This window comes from Nicotiana tabacum, chromosome 14 (genome assembly GCF_000715075.1).
Source record: "Nicotiana tabacum cultivar K326 chromosome 14, ASM71507v2, whole genome shotgun sequence".
Lineage (NCBI taxonomy): Eukaryota > Viridiplantae > Streptophyta > Magnoliopsida > Solanales > Solanaceae > Nicotiana > Nicotiana tabacum.
The window spans coordinates 97,952,840-97,959,481 of NC_134093.1; positions in this window are offsets into that span (position 1 = coordinate 97,952,840).

Here is a 6,642-nt window from a genome sequence, read left to right on the forward strand (position 1 = left end):
TCATCTTAAGAATGACGACCTAATCTCAGCTCATACTTTGTGACTTTTGTCCATCCATTATGATTCGCCTCAATATTGATCTACAATATGCCATTGATAACTTGAAACTTCTTATGTAATACATTGCTACTTGGGCTTATGTTGCATCAAGGAATATTTGAAGTGATTTTCCTGATCCACTTAGGGGCGATATTGTACTTCAATAATCGTATTTTATAGTATCTCAATGTGATTCACCTTACGTGGGTATTTTAATTCCGCACAATCCATGAAATCCTCTTCAAATCATTACTCAATCGAAGGCTCAACCGTCATCCTTTATCTATCACAATTACAGCTCTATTCTACTACCAGGGCAACATTCCATCTCTTCCAAATTCTACTAGTCTTAGATTCCTTTGGGTTCATTCAGGCTATACTGAGCTTTCTATAACTTAGAGAAGCCATCAGCTATCTTGTTTTCATGGGCTTAATCCAGAGGACTCATCCGTTTCTCGTTACCTTCTCACTCACCCTTTTTTTATCCTTACTCTTGTCTTCCTAAAACCTTGTCGCTCTATCATACTTTAGCTTGCGACCCATACATATCCATTTATACTACTCGCAGCCTTCCTTCAACTTCCTTGCACCATAGATTTCCTTGTGTTATTTTGGAACATCAAGTGAGACATCACATCGTCTCTAACTCTTCTTTATTCTCTTAAATAGACCTCTCAGTACCTAGAAACCATATGCTGGAAGATATGCCACTGACGACGCTGCTATCATTCCTGGATACTGAATCCCAGTGCTTCTAGTCTTCTATCTGAAGTATGGATTATTCACAACCTTCTGCACCTGAGTATCTCGTGTGTTGTTCATCTTTACCTTGCTTACCTTAAAATATCGCATCGTATCTTCTATCTCTTTTATAACCCCACTTCCATATAGGTATGATTTACATCCACAACTTGAAACTTTATTATAATACTCGCACCTCTGGAACATACGCAATCCGGTGGGAGCTTAATATTGACTTCTTATGAGGCTGGTACTTTTCTAATTGGATTTATCGTAGTGCCGTTATAGAATATGGTTGTTGTGTTATCTCTCTTGCACCTCTGATATTAAGATTGACTCCAATATGTTCTCAATCATTATTTCTATAATTCTCTGGGTCCAATAATCAGACTCCTGATTTACTTAGTTGATTAAAATCTTTAGTTTCCTCTTCCTTCTGATCAGCCTTCATGTAGGCTTAAGCTATCTTCCGATCTGCGGCTCCTAGTATTAGTTATTACTTTAGCCTTTCATGGGCGCTATGGAATATCCATGATAAAATCTTCTAACAATTCAATCCTTTGTCTATGCCCTGGGCTCAATTCTTTCTTTTAACTTATACCGGAGTCTTCTACGGCTGTATGAATGTCAACATATATGCTGCATGGATAATACTCCGAACTCTTAAGTGTGTTCATAACGTAACTAACTCTGGATCATTAATCGAATAATTTTTTTCGTTCCTTCTCAACTTTCTTTAAATGCAAGCAATTGCTTTTCCTCGTTGTTCTGCCACTTGTTGCGTGCATACTTAACTTATCTTAGTGCCCATACATATTGGAATTCCATGCAACTCATATAATCTTGAATATCACTTATGATTTTTACTTCCCGTCCATTAGCCACAGTAGGTGCCACTTTCTTATGGAGTGAATATAACGTTGTTGTGAGACTGTTGTTATAAGATCACTTCCTCTTTAGGTCACTGAGCTTTAGGTTGAAGCCTTCCTCCTTACTTCCTCAACTAGTCTTTCATTGTAGTACTTAGGGAGGACCCTCTGACTCTTATAATGTTGTGAGCTTGTTATATTGTATACCCGAATAAGTTTTCGATGTTCTTACTTGTCTATAAATATCCGTAGTTACATACCTCTGTGCACTTGTGCTCGTGCGGTTGCTTCTGAACTGAAGTTTTGACTGTCTTCCCAGTGGCATTCTTTTTTATTTTCGTAATACTCATACGATACCTTTAACTACCCCAACTCTTATCTGAATATTTCTCAAGGGTTCCAATGTCATATCTGCGAGACTGAATTCCCCATGTTGGGGTTCACTATGTTCATCTTGCATGATATGCTGATTTGTCGGTAAGCTCTTATCTAGCCATGACTAGGCTCTTGCTGAATCAACTACTAATTACTCGTTGACTCGCTCTCATTCAATATCCCGCAAAATCTTTCTTGATTTATTTCCTTTGTCTTAACTTACCTCTCGCACTGGCTCCTTATTAATCAATAACATCCCAGGCAGGAACCCTTACTTCCTTTCCTTGACGTCGTGTTTGCATAATGTTTTGGAATCGTAGGATATCTGTAGGATTTGAATAAGTGCAATTTCATCCCTTTCTCATTTTTATCGCATTCTTTATTTACCATTCCATACTGATTTCTATCACTCTGGGGTTTAACTTTTCTTTTTGGTAATCACGTTAGAGTCACAAACTTATTTCTCGAAATGAGGATATGACTTTATGTCCTATACTCTTTTGTTGTCTTAAGGCCTATCACCTCTCGTCTCTTCCTTCACCTGACTATGGACCTTGTAATAACGTCATTTTTTTGATATACCGTTGTTATCCATGTATCACATCTTACTCATAATGCTTCCTTATCTCTCTTATTATTTCCCTGCTAATATTTCTGCCTATCCCTTTCTTGAGAAAACTTCAATAAGACATTCTTTTGCTTTTAGCTCCCCTTGCTCCATCTACTGGCTCTTCGAGTTGCCTAACATTCTTTATCTACTAGGGATGGAAGCCACACTAAGGTAATATTTATCCCTTCAAGGCTTCCAGTGCCTATCTTTGTAGTACTCATATCTAGCTGTACTATTTTAGAGTGCACCCTCTGGGTGTCTTACAAGGAGATCTATTAGCAGATTTGCAATATCCTTCGAAAATGTCAGCTAATGCTAACAATCCATTTACCATTTTGGTTTACCCTAACCCTAGTTAGATCCTGATATCCTGCCTTCTCTTATACTACTACTGTTAGCCACTGTAGGGCATAAATGAGATGGGTATAGCCAATTGTACATACCTCTGTTATTGTTGATGGTAACTCAAAAGGCTTATATTCTTCTTCGATAATCTTCATTAGCTGGGTAGCTCATACCCTTTTTCATCTTGCTTCTTTTACTTGCTGAAACTGGTGTCTACCTTCCGATTCTCTTATACCTTTTTACCATAAGAGTGGATAAATATTCTTGCCTTAAAGCTCCCCATCAAGAACCTTACACATTTTAGTACACGCATGATTTGGTGAAGACCTCACATTTACTCATCATAAGAATCATGCAAAATCGAGTTCCTCTGACTCAACTCTTCCACAGCTATATCTCTTATCAACCGTCTTTCTGGATGTAGGCATCATCGTATTATGAATAAGATAGAGTTTAGGAAATTGAGTTCTTACAACTAAGCTCTACCATACGATCTAGAGTAAGAAGAAAGAATGTCAGTCCTAAATGCCCTGTAGCCTCCTGCTTTTAAGTGTGGTGCACAACACACCCATAAACAAGACTTTACTAGACACGGCTTGTAGATTCCCTAGGACAAAACTGCTCTGATACCACTTTTGTCACACCCCAAACCTGGGGTCGAGACCGGCATCCGGTGCCTTACCTATCCTTGCATACCAACTTGCGACTAATGGACTCTAAACATATAATGTCATACTTTAGCCGTGGACCACATTGCAAGACAATTGGGAATGCTGACTAAACATCAATATAATACTGGGCCGACAAGGCCGTCATAACTACTACAACTGGCAAACAATTAAAATATACATAAAAGGCCTATAAGCCTAAAATACTGCACTAACTGATAGGATATGTCTACAAGCCTCTACTGGTGGATATACTGTGATCGGAATAGGGCCCCGACCAACTCATATCATATATACATATATACACAAGATGTACATAAAGCTCTAGACCCGAAAACTCCGAAGGGCATGGAGCTTACCGATCAAGCTGAACTCGGGCAACACCTAATGAGGAGGTCTACCCGTCTGTCTGTCTGAACCTGCACGCATGAAATACAGCGCCCCCATAAAAGGGACGGCAGTACAAAATAATGTACTAAGTATGTAAGGAAATATACTGAAAGCTGAAACTGAACTGATAATATATTAACTGAAAGTAACTGGGAGTCAAAGATAATCTGAAGATATTCTCACCTGCTGATACTGACTCAACTCTCTCAATATAGTAAGTAAAATAGCTATCCGGCCTTATAAGGCTCAGTATATATAATTGCTCTGTCGTAGTAGGCTCGCTCATAGGTGTTCGGACATACTAGGCTCTGTATCTCGGCCAACTGGGCTCGCTCATAGGCACTCGGCCACAGTAGGCTCGGTATATAATTTACCATCTGATCAGAGGTTGTCCAATAGGGGCCTGCCCATCTATTATAGCTCGATGGTAATGAAAATACTGTAATACTGTATATATAGACTCTCTGCTCTCTTGACTGGAAGAAGACAATACTCAATTAAATATGAAGTCCCGATAAGGAGAATACTGTAATTTATGATACTAGGATAATGTATATATATTCGGGAGTATGATCTTCTATTTATACCTCATTATCAAACACGTGTAATTATGAGATCATGCCAAAATGAAGGAAGGGCTTAACCTTAACATACCTGAGTCGGTTCTCTTGATAATCCCTCTAATACACGTCAATTGCGATAACATATAATCGGCAAGATCGGAGTAGAGAAGAATCCATATGAAATTCTTGAGAAAGATTGTACTGTACTTCCTTATAATCAAAATCTTACATTGCGATAACATTAGGTAGACTTCGTATGAAATCTTTGTATCATTTTCGTTGCTATTGCAACATTAGCTTTGCTGAATCTTTAAGAATGAGAATTCCATCCGTTAGTTAACTTGGCATCCAAATTGCTGGTCTAATTCTAAAGCGGCAAGCATGCCATAACTCATCATCCAAACCAAGTTATATTACCACTAAATCTCCAATTTATGCCATAATGTGGCTGGTCTAATTCTCCAAGTTATATTACCACTAAAGAAACCAAAATCCAAGGAACATTTCACGTGTAAACAAGGCATGTTGTGTCTTATGACTCATCATTCATATTGGTGCCACTTTGACTTAGCTTAATGCCAAGTGGCAGCCCCAACAAGTATCCTTATCCACTCATTTTCTTAATTAACTAGTTAATTCCCCACTAATCCAATAATTACTCAATTATGTACATAATTAGGAATTATCTCAAATTACTTAAAATACTACTTGCTTTTAACACGCTTTATACACCTTACTATCATGGTCATGTGGTACCTTGTATGGCACTAGTCCATAAATACCGGGTATTATAGCTCGGACCGTATTTTATCCCAAATTGTCAAATTTCAACGAAACTCATTTTCTTCGATTTGCTTACCCTCTTACTTTCACGAATTTACTTATCCCTTGTTTGAAATAGCATATTACCTATAATCCCAAAATAATCTCATTCCCGAGCTTACGTCGATTAACTTACGATCAAACTTTAACGTACAAAAATACGGGATGTAACATCTCATTTCCGAGCTTTCATCAATTTATTTATGGCGTACTTTCACGTACAAACAATATGGGGTGTAACACTTTTGGACCCCAAAATGTCAACAGGCTTTAGAAGAACTCGAATGATACCTATCACGCCCTCCTTTACTGCACACCCTGAAGGCGAATGAGTAGTTATATCTCTACTTGGCAGTCTCTGAGGTAACAGTAAGTGTCCTGGTCCACAAAGAAATAGGTATGCAGTTTCCTATCTTTTATGTTAGTAGAACCCTAGGTGATGGCAAAATGAGGTATCCGCACTTAGAGAAATTAGCGCTTGCCTTATTAAGCGCATCTAGGAAACTAAAATTGTACTTTCAATATCCCCCTATATGTGTCGTGACATCGTATCCACTAAGGAATGTTATGCATAAACCCGAGATTTTGGGTCTACCATCAAAATGGGTTGTAGAGGTTAGCAGGTACGATATTGAGTACAAACCCCAAACTGCTATAAAGTCACCTATTTTGGGAGACTTCGTGGCCGATTTCACACCGTCTTTGATCCCCAAGTTCGAGAAAGAATTATTGCTTGCCTCTAGAACTAGCTCGGGGGTCTGGACCCTATTCACGGATGTTTCTTCTAGCACAAAAGGGTCTGGGTTGGGAATCGTATTAAAACCACCAACGAGTAATATAATTAGACAGTCTATTAAAACTGTGAAATTTACTAACAATGAAGCCGAATATGAGGTTATGATTGCAGGTCTAGAACGGGCTAAGAGCCTGGGGGCTCAGGTGATCGAAGCCAAGTGCGACTCCCTCCTCATTGTTAATCAAGTCAACGGGACATTTGAAGCAAAGGAAGACTAGATGCGGAAATGCTTAGATAAGTTGCAGGTTACATTACATCAGTTCAAGGAATGGACATTACGACATGTACCGCGAGATCAGAATAACAAAGTTGATGTGTTGGCTAATCTAGAGTCATCGGTCGACTCCGATGAATTCAATTCCGAAGCGATGGAGCAATTGATGAACTCGTTGATAGAGAAAGGTAACGCAGAGGTAAACTCAAC